Genomic DNA, 19,423 nt, shown 5'->3' with positions numbered 1-19,423 from the left:
GAAATCAAGACAAATGACGCTCAGCACCGGCTCACGTCATTGGCATAGGGTCTAATAATGCTACTGAGACTGGGGACCCAGAACTGCACGCAGTGGGGGAGAACCAAGATGTGGTGTGTCTGCTTTATCCAAACAGCCCATGGCCTATCCATGTTATCACAAAATGCAGGGGTTCCTTCGCTCTTACTTTTTCTCTCTCTTCTTTTTATGGTTAAATATATCTCCACTGTGTGTTTATGTGTGTGTGTGTACCATATTTTCTTCACCCATCTATCAACGATGGATGTCTAGGTTGTTTCTTCGTCTTGGTCACCGTGAGAAAAACTGCAGCAAATCTGGGGTGCAGATATCTCCTTGAGCCGGTGATCTCATTTTTTTCAGATACGTAACTGAAGTGGAACTGCTAGATCGCATGATAGTTATTCTGTTTTTTTTTTTTTTAAGATTTTATTTATTTATTTGACAGAGAGAGATCACAAGTAGGCAGGCAGGCAGAGAGAGAGAAGGGAGGAACAGGCTCCCTGCTGAGCAGAAAGCCCGATGTGGGACTTGATCCCAGGACCCTGAGATCATGACCTGAGCTGAAGGCAGAGGCTTAACCCACTGAGCCACCCAGGTGCCTGGTAGTTATTCTTTAAGTCTTTTAAGGAGCCTCCACACTGTTCCCCACAGTAGCCGCTCCAGTCTACATTCCTACATTCCTCCTTGCTTTGTCCCAAGCTAACTACTTTCATAGTATTGTGTATAGGATTAATTACACCACACCATATTTTATTTTATTTTTTAAAAGATTTTATTTATTTATTTGTTAGAGCGTGAGCACAGGCAGACAGAATGGCAGGCAGAGGCAGAGGAAGAAGCAGGCTCCCTGCCGAGCAAGGAGCCTGATGTGGGACTCGATCCCAGGATGCTGGGATCATGACCTGAGCTGAAGGCAGCCGCTTAACAACTGAGCCACCCAGGTGTCCCACCACACCATATTCTAATATTTAATTCCCTGTTTGTTTCTCTAATTACACGGAATGACTCGAAGGAAAAAATATCTATTATGTTTCTAATAGTAATTGGCATATACTAGGTTCTTAATAAATGAAAGTTCTTTTGAGGTGCCGGGGTGGCTCAGTTGATTAAGCGTTTGCCTTCGGCTCAGGTCATGATCGCATGGTCCTGGGATCCAGTCCAGCATCCAGCTCCTTGCTCAGTGGGGAGGCTACTTCTCTCTCTGCCACTCCCTCTGCTCATGTACTCTCTGTCTCTCAGGAAAAAAAGAAAAAAAATCTTAAAAAAAAAAACCCAAAAAACGTTCTTTTGAAATCTCCCTTTTCCTTACCTCCCCCATAGTATATAATTAGCCACCTCTCACAAACCCAGTGCAGCAGCACTTTCTGCCAATGGGTCCTGTCCCCATGCTTTAATAAAACCAACTTTTTGCAGCAAAGACGTCCCAAGAATTTTTTTCTAGGTCATCCTTGGCTCTGGACCTCACCCCACTGAACCTCACCTATGTTCCAAAACCACATCACTGGGACTGCCTTCCCAGCTCCCTTGAGGCATGCAGCTTACCAGCTGGGTTTACCCCAAATCATCCAGGCATCTGCTAGGTGACATTTGGGGCTTCCTTGGAACCTCCAACCCTATTCCCAGTTCTCTATCATCATCCTTTCCCTGCAGTGAGGCCAGAGGATCCTTCCCACACTGCCCTGGCTGTTCCTAAGAACTTTTGCCTAGAGGCAGTGGGACCCAGGACTCCAGAGAGCTCAGGGCACTTAGCATGCCTGAGCTAGGACCTACACAGGGCTTAGGGGCCAAGTTTCTCTCTCAGGTGTCCTCTTTCTGCCTTTACCAGAGCATTGGGATAAAAGCAAAACACCTGAACAGACACTTCTCCAATGAAGACATACAAATGGCTATCAGACACATGAAAAAATGTTCATCATCACTAGCCATCAAGGAGATTCAAATTAAACCCACATTGGGATATCACCTTACACCAGTTAGAATGGCCAAAATTAGCAAGACAGGAAACAACATGTGTTGGAGGGGATGTGGAGAAAGGGGAACCCTCTTACACTGTTGGTGGGAATGCAAGTTGGTGCAGCCACTTCGGAGAACAGTGTGGAGATTCTTCAAGAAATTAAAAATAGAGCTTCCCTATGACCCTGCAATTGCACTACTGGGTATTTACCCCAAAGATACAGATGTAGTGAAAAGAAGGGCCATCTGTACCCCAATGTTTATAGCAGCAATGGCCATGGTCGCCAAACTGTGGAAAGAACCAAGATGCCCTTCAACGGACGAATGGATAAGGAAGATGTGTTCCATATACACTATGGAGTTTTATGCCTCCATCAGAAAGGATGAACACCCAACTTTTGTAGCAACATGGATGGGAGTGGAAGAGATTATGCTGAGTGAAATAAGTCAAACAGAGAAAGTCAATTATCATATGGTTTCACTTATTTGTGGAGCATAACAAATAGCATGGAGGACAAGGGGAGATGGAGAGGAGAAGGGAGTTGGGGGAAATTGGAAGGGGAGGTGAACAATGAGAGACTATGGACTCTGAAAAACAATCTGAGGGTTTTGAAGGGGTGGGGGGTGGGAGGTTGGGGGATCTAGGTGGTGGGTATTAGAGAGGGCACGGATTGCATGGAGCACTGGGTGTGGTGCAAAAATAATGAATACTGTTTCGCTGAAAAAAATATAAAAGAAAAAAAAAGAAAAAAAGAAATCCCAGTGGAGTGTTTTATGCCAAAAACTGGATTTTACTTTTGTTTCTTCATGATAGAGGTGATTTAGACTTACTACAATAGCAGCAGACACTTTGTGAGGGCTTCTGATGAGCCAGGTACCAGCCCAATAGTATAGTCATTATTATTATCCCCATTTCACAGATTAGGAAACAGAAGCCTACAGACTTAAGCGACCTGCCTGAGGTCATAAAGCTGATAAGAGAGAGCTGGGATTTGAGCTCAGGTAAGGTCTGACTCCAGACACCCCATTCTTCATCTCTAGTTGCTTGTTTAAGTTAGAGAAAAAGAGACAGCTACAGAAAAGAAGAAAAGGTATCCAAAGTTTCTGGTCCCTTAGGCCCTAACCATTCAGGTATATTCTCTTTTCATTTGAAGTTGCTTTTATGGGATGCCTGGGTGGCTCAGTGGGTTAAAGCCTCTGTTTTCGGGTCCTGGGATCGAGCCCTGCATCGGGCTCTCTGCTCAGCGGGGAGCCTGCTTCCTTCCCTCTCTCTCTCTGCCTCCCTCTCTGCCTACTTCTGATCTCTGTCTGTCAATAAATAAATAAAATCTTAAAAAAAAACCTATTTAGGGGCGCCTGGGTGGCTCAGTGGGTTAAGCCACTGCCTTCGGCTCAGGTCGCGATCTCAGGTCCTGGGATCGAGCCCCGCATCGGGCTTTCTGCTCAGCAGGGAGCCTGCTTCTCCCTCTCTCTCTCTCTGCCTGCCTCTCTTCCTACCTGTGATCTCTGTCAAATAAATAAATTAAAAAAAAACTATTTAAAAATTTTTGCTTTTACTATGAATATAACATAATATGCTATAGGAAAATGCATCAAGCAAATGTACAGCTTAATGAATCATTACAAAGCAAATGCTTGCGTAGCTAATTGCCCAGACAGAAACACAGAACTTTGCCAGCCCCCAAGCTACCCCTTCTCATCACAGTCCTCTTCTTGTCTCCACAAGGAGCTATTATTTTGACCTTTCAGGCAATTACTACCTTGCTGTACTTTTTAGATTTATCTCCTAAGTACATATGTCTGAACACTGTGATTTAGGCAGTTTTTGGCTTTTATATAAATTGAAGCCTACAGTATGCATTGTATATATTCTTTTGTGATTAATTTCTTTCATTCTACATCATGATGGTGAGATTCATCAAGTTAGTGCACTTGTCTTCATACTGTACTATATTTTTCTGGTCTACTCTCGATGGATGTTGGAGATATTTCCAGTAGTAGGCTATTATGGATGACATGGTTAACAACATTCTTATACATAGATATGTCCTCCGTTACTTGCAAGAACGTTTGCATTTCTGATAGTATATACCTGGGAGTTGACTTGCACGTTGAACACGTTCAATTTGAATAGCAAATGCCAATTTTCTCAAGTGATTGAACCACTTCTAGCAGTGTGTGAGACTTTCTGTCGCTCTACATCCTTGCTAGCCCTTGGCATCGTTAGTGTCCTTAATTTTAATATTTTGGTGGATCCGTAGAGGTATCTCATTGTAGTTTGACTGCATTTCTCTGATGATTAGCCTTTTTTTTAAAAAAAAGATTTTATTTATTTATTTGAGAGAAGGAGAGAGAGGAAATGAGAGGGGAATGTAGGGGCAGAGGGAGAGGGAGAGGCAAACTGCCTGCTGAGGAGGAATCTCAATGAGGGGCTCAATCCCAGGGCCCCAAGGTCGTGACCTGAGGCAAAGGCAGATGCTTACACCAACTGAGTCACCCAGGTGCCCCCTGATAATTAGTCTTATTAATCATTTTTTTCCATTTTTTATTAGAATGTTCTATTTGTGAAGGACTTATCCAAGTATCTTGCTTGTTTTTCTATTGAATTACCTTGCTTTTTCTTTTTTCTTTTCTTTCTTTTTTTTTTTTTTTACCATTTTTACAAATACTTTGTTTATTTTAATTAAGCTGGTACAGACAATGTCCATTTAAAACCCATATCCCAGGCCAAAAAGTAAAATAAAATAAAAAAGAGCAGTGTTCTGTTGAATACACATCTGCATGAATAAATTTATTAACTGCTAATGAAAATTAGAACTTTTCTGGGATCTTCTGACAAGACTTTTCTTTTATCTTAAAATGCTTTCTCTTCAGTGAAGCCATCTTTGGAGTTAGTCATTACTCTCACCATCTCTGTCATCTCGACTCCAGCCTGACATTTCTTTTCTTTTGGTCCAGACCCTCAAATTTGAAAAGTAGCTTCTAGTAAAGGAAAGGTCATTTTTCCACAGTTCAGTTCTCTGAAAAACTTCCATCTCCCACTGAAATTCACAGTCCAGGAGTGAAGCAATCATATGCTAGAACTTCAAGGCCAATTGGAAAGTCATCATGAACACTCGCGTTGGTCGATCTTATTTATCACAAGCCAGAAAATGCACAGTCCTGGAAAAGGTGGCCTCTCTGTGCACACATGTAATTTTTTAAAAAGGAGAGGATAATATGAAGAGGGCTGAGGTTTGATCACCAAAAATCAGCACAATGAAAACAAGTGATAATGAATAGTGGGCACTAGAATTCAAATTACCAGATGTTTTAAAGAGATGGGGTGCCAGTTTTCAATTCTGTTTCGATCACCACATTACAAAAGAACTATTTTTAAAAATAAAAAAGGATTGAGGGTAAAAGAAAAAAAAAGAATATCTAAATCGTTGAGTGACCCCGTTTGTTCCTGAAAAACTTCAATCACATCTTTTTTCTCCATTCCCAGTTCTTTTGGAGTGTGATTATCAGCAATTCTCTGACTCAAAGAGAAACCTGAGTGAATTCATTGGAACTCTCTGTCTTTGACAGTATGATTCTTTGAGTTTCTTGAGATGCGTTGTCATTTTCACTTTGAAGTGAATCTCACTGCTATCCTGTCCAATGACTTTGAGTTTAATGTATTCTCCTTCCTTCTTATCCCTCAAGTCCTCAGTTGAAGGTTTTGCCTCCTGGTCAGATATGATGATGGTGGCTTCACCCAGGGTCTCTGCACAGCAGCGGCCTCAGGTAGGCAGAACCTCGCTCCGGGGTTTATACATCCGCCTCTCTTCCCCACAACACAACACCGCGGCTCACTTTCTTTCTTTCTTTCTTTTTTTTTTTTTTAAAGATTTTATTTATTTATGACAGAGAGAGACAGCAAGGGAGGGAGCCCAAGCAGGGGAAGTGGGAGAGGGAGAAGCAGGCTCCCTGCTGAGAAGGGAGCCCGATGCAGGACTCGATCCCAGGACTCTGGGATCATGACCTGATCTGAAGGCAGATGTTTAATAATTGAGCCACCCAGATGCCCCTATAGGTCTTTTTCTTACTATTTTTTGAGCATTCTCTATTCTGGATATGACCCCTTAGTTGGTTACTCAAATCCATTTTTTCACTCTATGTCTGGGTTGCCTTGGCACTCTATTGAGGGTGTTTTGATGAACGTAAGTTCTCAAAGTTTTTTGTGGAAATTAGAGCTGTTTTATTTGTATACTTTACATGCATAAATTCACAGATTTTAAATGTTCAGTTTAATCAGTTTTGGCCATTATATGTATGTGTGACTGCCACCCCAGATAACATAAACAGTATTTCCATCACCCCAGAGAGTTCCCTAGTACCTCTTTCCAGACCCTTCTTTACCCATCTTCCAGAGGTAACCACTTTCTGATTTCTATCACTGCAGATTAGTTCTACTTGTTCTAGAATTTCCTATAGATGGAATGAAAAGTATGCGTTCTCTTGTGTCTGACTTCTTTTGGTCAACATAGTGCTTTTTTTTGTTGTTTTTAGATTTACCAAAATTATTGCATTATCAGCAGGATTTTTTTTTTTTTTTTGAGAGAGAACAAGCAGGGGGAAGGGCAGAGGGAGAGGGAGAGAGAGAACATTAAGCAGGCTCTCTGCCCAGTGTGGTGCCCAACTCGGGGCTCAATCTCATGACCCTGAGATCATGACCTGAGCTGAAACTGAGAGTCAGACACTTAGCCGACTGAGCCACCCAGGTGCCCAGGCAGTTCATTACTTTTTTTTTTTTAAATCATTTTTTAAAATTTATTTTCAGCATAACAGTATTCATTGTTTTTGTACCACACCCAGTGCTCCATGCAATCCATGCCCTCTCTAATACCCACCACCTGGTTCCCCCAACCTCCCACCCCCGACCTCTTCAAACCCTTCAGATTGTTTTTCAGAGTCCATAGTCTCTCATTGTTCACCTCCCCTTCCAATTTCCCCCAACTCCCTTCTCCTAACTCCCCATGTCCTCCCATGTTATTTGTTATGCTCCACAAATAAGTGAAACCATATGATAATTGACTCTCTCTGCTTGACTTATTTCACTCAGCATCATCTCTTCCAGTCCCGTCCATGTTGCTACAAAAGTTGGGTATTCATCCTTTCTGATGGAGGCATAATACTCCGTAGTGTATATGGACCACATCTTCCTTATCCATTCGTCTGTTAAAGGGCATCTTGGTTCTTTCCACAGTTTGGCGACCGTGGCCATTGCTGCTATAAACATTGGGGTACAGATGGCCCTTCTTTTCACTACATCTGTATCTTTGGGGTAAATACCCAGTAGTGCAATTGCAGGGTCATAGGGAAGCTCTATTTTTAATTTCTTGAGGAATCTCCACACTGTTCTCCGAAGTGGCTGCACCAACTTGCATTCCCACCAACAGTGTAAGAGGGTTCCCCTTTCTCCACATCCCCTCCAACACATGTTGTTTCCTGTCTTGCTAATTTTGGCCATTCTAACTGGTGTAAGGTGATATCTCAATGTGGTTTTAATTTGAATCTCCCTGATGGCTAGTGATGATGAACATTTTTTCATGTGTCTGATAGCCATTTGTATGTCTTCATTGGAGAAGCGTCTGTTCATATCTTCTGCCCATTTTTTGATATGATTATCTGTTTTGTGTGTGTTGAGTTTGAGGAGTTCTTTATAGATCCTGGATATCAATCTTTTGTCTGTACTGTCATTTGCAAATATCTCTCCCATTCCGTGGGTTGCCTCTTTGTTTTCTTGACTGTTCATTACTCTTTATTGCTGAGTAGTATTTATTGAGTGAATAGATCCCAATTTGTTTATTCATTCTATCAATGGACATTTGTATTGTTTCTAGATAATATACACATAAATCACTCTCTGCATTTAATATATTTATACAAATATTAAATATATTAATGTTGCATTTTAATTACTTAATGATATTTAATAATATATTAAATATAGAGTATGAATGTATATGTTAAATTTTAATTTTGAGATAATTGTAGATTAATACGCAATTGTAAGAAATAATATAGATATCCCATGTATCCTTTACCCAATTTCCCTCAGTAACATTTTGCAAAGCTGTAGTACAATATCACAACTAGGATATGACCTCGATGATGTCAAAATACAGAGCAAGGACTCTACTTGTTCTCCTTTTGTAGGCATGCCCATTTCTCTCGCACTCTGAAACTCTCCTTAATCCTCAGCAACCACAAATCTGTTCTCCATTTCTATTACTTTATCCTTCAAGAGTGTTGTATAGGTGAAATCACATAGTATATAACCTTTTAGGATTGTTTTTTTCACTCAGTATCAACCTCTGGAGATTTACTCAGGTCTTCCCTTCTTTCCTTCCCTCCCACCCTCTGTCCCCTCTTCCTTCCATCCTTTTTCTTTCTTTCTTTCATAGAATTTAGTGATTCATCAGTTGAATGTAACACCCAGTGCTCGTTACATCCCATGCCCTCCTTAATGTCCATCACCCAGTTATCCCATCCCCCACTTACCTCCCCTCCAGCCACTCTGACTTTGTTTCCTAGAGTTCGGTATCTCTTATGGTTTGCCTCCCTCACTGTTTTCACCTTATTTCACTTTTCTTTTCCTTTCCCTATGTTCATCTGTTTTGTTTCTTAAATTCCATATATGAGTGAAATCATATGGTATTTGTTTTTCTCTCAGTGACTTATTTCGCGTAGTATAGTACCCTTTAGTTCCATCCATGTTGCAAATGGCAATATTTCATTCTTTTTGATGTCCGAGTTTATTTATATATATATATATATATCTCATATATATCTATATCTATATCTAGATATATATCTATCTCCTACATCTTTATTCATTCATCTGTTGATAGACATCTGGCATCTGGGCTCTTTCCATAGTTTGGCTGTTGTGGACATTGCTGCTATAAATATAGGGCTACAGGTGCCCCTTCGGATCACTATGTTTGTATCCTTTGGATAAATACCTAGTAGTACAATTGCTGGGTTATTGGGTAGTTTTATTTTTATTTTTCTGAGGAACCTCCATACAGTTTTCCAGAGTGGCTGCTCCAGTTTTCATTCCTACCAACAGTGTAAGACGGTTCCCCTTTCTCCTCATCCTCTCCAACATCTGTCGCTTCCTGACTGGTTAATTTTAGCCATTCTGACTGGTGTGAGGTGGTATCTCATTGTGGTTTTGATTTGTATTTCCCTGATGCTAAGTGATGTTGAGCACTTTCCCCATGTGTCTGTTTGCCATCTGGATGTCTTCTTGGCACAATTGTCAGTTCATGTCTCCTGTTCATTTCTTGACTGGGTTTTGTTCTGCTTTGTTTTGTTTTGGTCACCCAGGCTCTTTCAAGCATTCAGAGTTCTTTTTTTTTTTTTTTATTGCTGAGTTGTATTGCATGTTATGGATGTATCACACACTCTTTAACAACTCACCTATTCAAGGATGTCTGGGTTATTTCTGGTTTTTGACTATTATGAGTAAAGCTGCTATAAACATTTGTTTGCAGATTTTTGCATGAATTTAGGTTTTCATTTCTGTGGAATAAATGCCTGGTACTGCAATTGCTGCATTATATGGTACTCGCATATTTAGTTTTTAAAGAAAGTGCTAAAAGGCTTTCCAGAGTGACTGTCCTCTATTTTATATTCTTACCAGCAACACGAGTGACCCCGTTTCTCTGCATCCTCACCAACATTTGGTATTGTCACTGTTTTTTACTTTAGCCATTCTGATAGGTGTGATATCTTATTATGGTTTTAATCAGAATTTCCTTAATAGATAATGATGTTGAATATCTTTTCATGTACTTGTCATTTGTGTACCTTTTCGGTGAAATGCCTCTTAATGTCTTTTGCCCATGTTGTGAGTGGATTATTTACTTTCTGCTGTTTTTTTCTTCTGTTGGTTTAAAAAAAATTTATTATGGTAAAAATAAAATGTATAACTTTAACCATTTTAAGTATACAGTTCAGTGGCATTAATTACATTGACACTGTTGTGCAACCATCACCACTAATTGTTTCTAAAACTTTTTCATCACCCCAAAAGAAACTCTGTGGTCATTAAGCAATAACTGCCCTCGTCCATCCCCCCTCTCCCCACCACCCCTGGTAAACTCTAATCTACTTAATGCCTCCATGGATTTGCCTACTCTGGATATTTCACACAAACGGAATCATGCACTCTTTGTTCTTTTGTGTCTGACTTTTTTCACTTAGCATTACATATTCCTGTTGTAGCCCATATCAGAGCTTCATTCCTTTTTATGGATGAGTAATATTCCGTTGTATGTCTATACCACATTTTTTTTTTTATCCACTCATTTGGTGATGGACGCTTAGCTTGATTCCACCTTATATCTGTTTTGGATATTGCTGTAATTAACATTGGCATACAAATATCTATTCGAATCCTTGTTTCACGTTGGTGGTATAGTGGTGAGCATAGCTGCCTTCCGAATCCTTGCTTTCAGTTCTTTTGGTATAGACCTAGGAGTGAAATTGCTGTGTCATATGGTAATGTTCTATTTAGCTTTTTGAGGAACTGCCAAACTACCACAGCACCTCTACCATTTGTACATTTCCATTACCAGTGTATGAGGGTTCCAACTCCACATCTTTGTGAACACTCATTATTTTCACCTATTTATTCATTTGTTTATACCCTAACAGATATGAAGTGGTATCTTATTGTGGTTGCCATTTGCATTTCTGTAATGACTAAGAACGTTGAGTATCTTTTCATGAACCTATTTCCAGAGAAGTGTCTATTCAAATTCTTTGTCCATTTTTTGATAAGGTCTTTGTCTTTTTGCTGTGGAGCTTTAGGTATTCTTTATATATTTCAGATATTAATTCCTTATCAGATATATGATTTGCAAATATTTTCTCCTGTTGTGTAGATTGTTTTTTCACTTTCTTTATCTGTCCCTTGATGCAAAAAGGTTTTCAATTTTGATAAAGTTCAAGTTACCTGTTTTTCCTTTTCTTGCTTTTGCTTTAAAAAAAATTATTTATTTATTTGAAAGAGAGAGAAAGAGAGCACAAGGTGGTGGTAGGGGGAAAGGCAGAGGGAGAGTGGGAAGCAGGCTCCCTGCCGAGCAAGGAGCCAAATGAGGGGCTCTATCCCAGGACCCTGAGATCATGACCTGAGCTGAAGGCAGATGCTTAACTGACTGAGTGACCCAGGAAACCCTTAAAAAACTTACTTTATGATGAAGGATAATTGGAAGGCAGGGAGGCAGGGACAAGAGGTCGCCCCCCACCAACCCTAAGAGGAAACCATCCTTAAAAGGATCTTACACCTCTCTGGAAGGAGCCCTCCACCTTTTCCTATATAATAGGTGACAAATCTGCTTGGATGACAGATGCTGGGAGGGTTAATCAGATTAAGACAGCCTGCCAACAAGCCCATAAAAACCCCTAGACTTAGAAACTCTGGTGGAAACCCTTTCAGGTACTCTCCCTCCTTGGGAGCTTTGTACTATCTCTTTGCTGCCCACCACTGTCTGGTCTACCTCCTCATTTTTTGAAGTGGTGTGACCAGGAACCACGGGCACTGACAGAAAATAATCCTGCAACATTTTAAATTCCAGTATAGTTAACATACAGGGTTATATTAGTTTCAGGTGTACAATAGAGTGATTCATCAAGCACTTCAAAAAGTGTTTGACAAATGCACTCTTTAATCCCCATCACCTAGTTTACCCATTCCATTCTCTTTTATGGCTGAATAATATTCCATTGTATATATATATCACATCTTCTTTGTCTATTCATCTATCAATGGACACTTGGGAACTTCCAAAATTTGGACATTGTCAATAGTGCTGCTATAAACACTGGGGTGACATATCCCTTTGAATTAGTGTTTTTGCATTTTATTTTAATTCCAGTATAGTTAATATACAGTGTTACATTAGTTTCAGTCGTGCAGTATAGTGATTTCACAATTCCATACATTGCCCCGTGCTCATCATGACAAGTACATTTCTTAATCCCCATCACCTATTTCACCCACCCCTCCATCTACTTTTGCTCTGGTGACCATCAGTTTGCTCTCTATAGTTAAGAGTCTATTTCTTGTCTTGTCTTGTCTCTCTCTCTCTTTTCCCTCTTTGCTTATTTGTTGAAATCATATGGTGTTTCTCTTTCTTTGACTAATTTCACTTAGCATTATACTCCCTACCTCCATCCATATCATTGCCAATGGCAAGATTTTATTCTTTTTAAAGACAATAATTTCTATTATATATATAACATATATATAATATATGTGATATATATGTGTGTGTATGAAGATATATATGTATGTATGACAATATATATGTATGTATGGATATATATATATATATATATATATATATATATATATATATCACAACTTTTTTCCCATTCATTTTATGGACATGGGCTGTAACTATAATTTGGCTGTTGCAAATAATGCTGCTATAAACATTGGGGTGCCTGTATCACTTTGTATTAGTGTTTTGTATATACCCAGTAGTGTGATTACTGGATCATAGGATAGTTCTCTTTTTTGGTAGTTCTATTTTTAACTATTTTTGGTAGTTCTATTTTTAACTTTTGGAGGAACTTTTGGAAAACATACTGTTTTCCAGAGTGGCTGCACCAGTTTGCATTCCCACCAACAGAGTGAAAACGTTCTTTTTTCTCCACATCTTCACCAACACCTGTTATTTTTTGTGTTTTTGATTTTAGCCTTTCTGACAGGGGTGAGGTCATATCTCAGTGTACTCTTTTTTTGGTTGTTTGTTTAAATAGTAACTTTTGGTGTTATCTTTTGTTTTTTTTATTTACTTTTAAAGTAAACTATACCTGCAACATGGGGCTTGAACTCAGATCAAGAGTCGCATACTATGCCAAATGAGCCAGCCAGGTGCCCCCTTTTGTAGATTTTATTTGCATTTCCCTGATGATGAGTGATGTTGAGCATCTTTTCATGTGTCTTGGCCACCTGGATGTCTTTGGAGAATGTCTGTTAATGTCTTCTGCCCAGTTTTAAATTGAATTATTTGTTCTTTGGGTTTTGAGTTTTATAAGTTCTTTATATATTTTAGACACTAATCCTTTACTCGATTTATCGTTTGCAAATATCTTCTCCCATTCCATAGGTTGTCTTTTAGTTTTACTGATTTTTTTCCTTTGCTGTGCAGAAGCTTTTTATTTTGATGTAATCTCAATAGTTTATTTTGCTTTTGTTTCCCTTGCCTCAATTGACATATCTAGAAAAATATTGCTACAACTTGTGTCAGAGAAATTGCTGCCTGTGCTCTCTTCTAGGATTTTTATGGTTTCAGGTCTCACACTTAGGTCTTTAATCCATTTTGAATTTATTTATGTGTATGGTAAAAAAAGAAAATGGTCCAGTTTCATTCTTTTGCATGTTGCTGTCCAGTGTTCCCAACACCATTTGTGTCAGAGTCTTTTCCCCATTTGATATTCTTTTCCGCTTTCTAGAAGATTAACTAACCCTATAATTGTGAATTTATTTATGGGTTTTCTATTCTGTTCTGTTGATCCATGTGTCTGCTTTTGTGCCAGTGCTGTACTGTTTTGATCACTACCACTTTGTAATATAACTTTAAGTCTGGAATTGGAATACTGTCAGCTTTGCTTTTCTTTTTCAAAATTGCTTTGCTATTTGGGGTCTTTTGTGGTTCCATATAAATTTTAATACATTTTTATTCCACTTCTGTGAAAATGCTCTTGGTATTTTGATAGGGATTTGATATTTGATATTGTTGGTATTTGATAGGGATTACATTAAATTAGTAGATTGCTTTGGGTAGTATAAGCATTTTCACAATATTTGTTCTTCCAATCCAGGAGCATGGAATTCCTTTCCATTTCTTCGTGTTGTCTTCAGTTTTTTTCATTAGCGTTTTATAATTTTCAGAGTTCATGTCTTTCACCTCTTTGGTTAGGTTTATTCCTAGGTATCTTATTATTTTTGGGGTAGTTATAAATAGGATTGTTTTCCTAAGTTCTCTCTTTGCTGCTTCATTATTAATGTATAGAAATACAATAGATTTCCACACATTGACTTTGTATCCTCTGACTTTCTTGAATTCATTTATCAGTTCTAGTAATTTTTTGGTGGAATCCTTAGGGTTTTCTATATATAGTATCATGTCATCTGCAAATAGTGAAAGTTTTACTTCTTCCTTACTGATTTGGATACTTTTTATTTTTTTAAAGATTATTTATTTATTTGTTGGGGAGAGAGAGATCACAAATAGTAGAGAGGCAGGCAGATGGAGAGGGAGGAAGCAGGCTCCCTGCAGAGTACAGTGCCCATGCGGGCCTCGATCCCAGGACCCTGAGACCATCACCTGAGCCGAAGGCAGAGGCTTAACCCACTGAGCCACCCAGGCGCCCTGATTTGGATACTTTTATTTCTTTTTGTTGTCTGAGTGCTGAAGCTGGGACTTCCAGTACTATGTTGAATAAATGTGGTGAGAGTGGACATCTCTGTTGTGTTCCTGACCTTAGGGGAAAATCTCTCAGTTTTTCTCAAACACTGAGGATGATGTTGGCTGTGAAGTTTTCATCTATGACCTTAATATGTTGAGGTATGTTTTCTCTAAACCTACATTGTTGAGGGCTTTTATCATGAATGGATGTCATATTTTGTCAAATGCTTTATCTGCATTCACTGACATGATCATATGGTTTTTATCTTTTCTCTTATTGATGTGCCATATCATGTTGATTGATTTGCTAATATTGAACCACACTTGCATTCCCAGAATAAATTCCACTTGATTGTGGTGAGAATGATTTTTTTAATGTATTGTTGGATTCTGTTTGTCAGTGTTTTGTTGAGGATTTTTGCATCCGTGTTCATCAGAGATATTGGCCTGTAGTTCTTTTTTGTGGTATCTTTTAACTGGTTTTGGTATCAGGGTGATATTTCATAGAATGAGTTTGGAAGTTTTTTTCCTTCTATTTTTTGGAATACTTTGAGTAGACTAGGTATTAACTCTTCTTTAAATGTTTGGTAGAATTCATCTGTGAACTCTGGTTCTGGACTTTTGTTTTTTGGAAGTTTTTTGATTACTAATTCAGTCTCCTTGCTGGTAGTCAGTCTGTTCAAATTTTCTACTTCTTTCTACTTTAGTTTTAGCAGGTTATATATTTCTAGGAATTTATCCATTTCTTCTATGTTGTTTAATTGGTTGGAATCTAGTTTTTCATAATATTCTCTTACTATTGTTTATATTTCTGTAGTGTTGGTTTGTAATTCTCTTTCTTTGGTGATTTTGTTTATTTGAACTCTCTTGGTGTAGGAAATGTAGGGGTTCAGAGCTGATAGCCAAGAAAGAATTCTTGAGATATCTTTGGTGCAAAAAATGTGGTTTTATTAAAGCACAGGAATAGAACACATGGGCTAAAAGGGCTGCACAGGGGTTGTGACAGGTGACCGATGACATAGTTTCTAGCTGGGAGGGGGTTAGGGATAGCCTAAGTCTCTAAGGAATTTTGGAGGCAAGGTTTCCAGGACCTTGAGGGACTAGCTATTGTTAGGAAAAGGACATGTATTACTGTCTACTAAAACCTTAGTCACGAGACCGTTCAGATGTATATCAGTGGGCCATATGCTTGGGGGATGACTGCCAATATACATCTTGGAGGGTAGAGATAAAGGAAGTTTCCAAAGGGATTTTTATATGTTAAAGAAGACTTGCAGGGTCCTAGGGGTGGGTAGGATAATGATAAGCTAAGATCGCCTTTTGCCCTTGGCAAAGTGTCAACATTGAGGTAGCTGAGTTCCTAGAGGAATGTCATTCTTCCTGTTTCAAGGACTTGTCAATGGGCTGTACACACTAAGGATATTTAATTTGTTTCTTTTGCCTTTGTTTCCCACATAATTCCCCTCTGAATAGTTTTGACCCTTAAGTCTTTAAGTTTGTTGAGGCTTGAAGATCTCATCTTCATAACTTCTTCCTGCTGAATAGGGATGTAGAGATGTCCCTACCTATGGGTCAACACTGGTCAGTTGGCAGCTTTTATATAGGAGTTATGAAAGGCAGAGGCAGTTGAATCCAAGGGAGACCACATGTATGGATCTTCCCAAGAGGAAAGGATCATCTGTTGGCTTGAAGTTATGGCTGTGAAGGAGTCTTGGTATAAGGTAGAGATACATGGGAAAAAACAGCAAAACATGATTAGAATTACAAAGAAAAAGAAGCCCAAATAAGAGTCTTTTGATAGTTGACAAATATCCTCCTCCAGTCCATCATTAAAGGAAAGAGAAGGGTCTTTTAAAGTTCTGATTTGCGTATTCATCTCAGTTAGAAACCCAGAAATATTTTTGTGGTAATACGGAACATATATAGAGCATCCTGTTTTTATGACAGCACAAGTTCCACCTTGTGCAGAAGTTAAAACATCTAATGACATTTTATCTTGTAAAACTGGTTTATGCATTGGTGTTACTTCAGTATTTAGTAGGGAAACACTATTTGGAGGGTTATTTGGGGCTTTGACTTTGTACTTATTAAGAGCTTCCAGGTGCCAAACAATATTTTCTAGTCCCAAAGAGGGAACAGAGATGGATGCTAGATGTTCATACAATGAAACACAGACTGTGTCCTCCATTGTTTTAAATTTGGAAGGTTGGCTGGGTTTATAATGGTTTTAATAATGCATCTGTGTATCCAGGCAAAAGCTAGAGTATAGTGGTCTATCCAGCCTAGGGGAAGCCACGGCTACAAGTTAGAGCTGCATAGCCATTGGGGCCCATTAGGAGTCGGTCATCTACTTTTGGGCCTCCTTGAACTGCAGTCAGGATATCAAGGGCTGTTCGGTTTTGGAGAGCCACCTTTCAAATTTGTGGGTGACTATGACTTGGGTCTGGTTAAAGATAGCTGTTGTATGCTTGGCTAAAGCCTCTATTTGCAATTTTACATCAATAGAGGTAGTTCCCAGGATAAATGTGATTAAGGAATGAAACCATCAAGAAGCCCTCTTTGTTTGAAGTCTAGCCTTAACAATATCATAGTTATGAAGAATCACTGGCAAGTGGGAGAAGACTTGTCTCAGGAGATAAGGGCATCCCCAAATGCATCATCTAATCCAATCATAGGGAAAGTGGGGCCATCCATTATCTCCATAAGTCCATAGTTACCCCATGGAGAGGGGTATGCTCTGGGTTTTCAGGAACTATTTTGTTATCCTAGCCAGGCAGAAATGGTTAAGGTGATAGCTGAGCTATACAATTGTTGGGAAATCACTCCTATTTTCCAGTTGTTCAAATAATCATATTCCCATGGGGCCCTGTTATCCCCACAGAATAACAGAGTACAAAGATTGTGAGGGATTGTGGCAATTTCAATGAAGTCTACATTATGTTGTCTCCCTTAGGCAAACAACTTTCAAAGACAATCAGAAATAGAATTTAACATCTGGATAGGTGTGTTAATGAAATGTAATTTTTCTCTCTAAAATCACCCTTATTTCCAAAGATAGCTAGATTATGGCTAACTCATTTGCAAAACAAGTCCAAGTTTAACAAACTTGGCCTAATTATTTACATATGCTCAGCGAGAATAGTGATTGACTATATAGATCTTTTAAAATCTGCTTTGCTGGAACTTTTATAAGGAATCTAGATTGAACTTTTAGTAGCCTCTCAAGGCCAGAAGCCAAGCCAAGTATGTGCCATCAGACATGCCTGCAAAACCTGTAGATGTGGGTGGATTCCTCCTCATGAGGTCCCCAAAGTATCCTGGGGTTCCTACACCTGCTAGGAAATGACAATCTTTACTCACCTGGTAAGGCTGCTGGGAACTCTCTAAGCAAGGTATCAGGCCAACATTTTTAAGGGGCTTTAGGCTCCATGTTTCATAAAGTCAACCTTAATTCTTTAAAGCTGGTAATATCCAAATCTATGCATGTCTCTCTCAAATAGGGCATTCCAATCAAAGCCTTGGTAAAATAACCCATGTTTCCAATGGTGTCCTCTTACAAGGGGAACAAATGTTTATTGAACTTATGCAAATGACTGATTGCCATGAAGAAAGATACTTACTGAGATCTTTTGAATGTTAGAAGGTTCAAGTTAGAGAGAAGAGTTAAATGCTTCAATTTGGTCACAAATGAATACTTTATCACATTTCTGTAAGTCATAGGTATCTTAAGACAAAGTTTCCTTAATCTGGAAGAAAAAACTTTAGAGAGCTAGCAATGTTTCAAACAAGAGTCACCGAACTATCATCATCTTTTTAAATACGTTTAGTCCCATGTTACTAATTCTTGTTCAGTTTGAATGCAGCTTTTTAGTTCTGGAAGTTCTATCCATTTTAGTTTTGATTGTAAAGATATCAAATACCTATATTTGTCAAAAGCCCTTTTTATGAATCTCCTTGAAGATGAAACTCTTGTCAGACCATCAGAACAATTACTATAAATGACAAAAACCCTGAAATGGACATTGTTAGCGATCTGAGAGGTCATTGTGATGCAATTAGCAAGGAAATTCAGTTATTTCTGACACATAACACTTCAATAATCAGAATGTCATGTGATAACCTTATACCAGAATGCAACATACCAAATAAACAAGCCTAATTGGTCAGAGAGACATTGTTTATGATTTAAATTTTGGGGAAGTTTGTTAAAACCTTAGAAAGTTTTAAAGCACTTGCCTAAATAGGATTAAAGATCATCAAAGACCTGATAAAGACAAGCACATAAACCGGTTTTTCTGGGCAAAGAGAAGAGAAAACAACTTTGTTTATATTTTCTTATCAAGAGCAGACCAACAATTCAAGAAAACTTGTCTTTTTAACAGAAAGAAAACAGAATACCAGCGTATTTTAAAAATCCATTCATTTCAACCTTAGTCTATCCTGACCACACATACAATTGCTTTCCAAAAATTTCCCTTATTAGCGTCAGTCTTAATTATATTTAGCAGGATTTAAACTCTCAGAAACCAGTCTCCAGTGAAAACTAAGTAGTAACCAATTGTGAACTGTCACACCAGAATTTTTTTAAATTTTAAATTGATTACTTACTTTTTAAAAAAGATTTTATTTATTTGATATATATAGAGAGAGCATAAGCAGGGGAAGAGGCAGGCAGAGGGAGAAGCAGGCTCAGTGATGAGCAAGGAGCCCGATAAGGGACTCTATCTCAGGATCCTGGGATCATGACATGAGCCAAAGGAAGATGCTTAATAGACTGAGCTACCCAGGTGTCTCCACACCAGAATGCTTTAATGACAAATTTATGAATGGAAATGGAAATGGAAACACGATGGTCCAAAACCACTGGAATGCAGCAAAAGCTATTCTAAGCTATTCTAAGATGGCAGTTTAGAGCAATACAGGCCTATCTCAAGAAGCAAGAAATTTTTCAAATAAACAACCTAATCTTGCACCTAACAGAGCTAGAAAAAGAA

At 38.7% G+C, this 19,423-nt stretch overlaps 1 pseudogene; it reads right to left on the bottom strand.

Annotated features, from left to right (window-relative positions):
• Nucleotides 1–5,398: 5,398 nt before the first annotated feature.
• LOC116855186 overlaps nucleotides 5,399–19,423 on the bottom strand; it is an 81,624-nt pseudogene continuing 67,599 nt past the window's right edge.

This window comes from Lontra canadensis, unplaced genomic scaffold (assembly GCF_010015895.1).
Source record: "Lontra canadensis isolate GAN:19392208 unplaced genomic scaffold, GSC_riverotter_1.0 scaffold99, whole genome shotgun sequence".
NCBI lineage: Eukaryota > Metazoa > Chordata > Mammalia > Carnivora > Mustelidae > Lontra > Lontra canadensis.
Note: the sequence above shows the minus strand (reverse complement) of the source record. Positions and strands in the feature narration are given on the sequence as shown.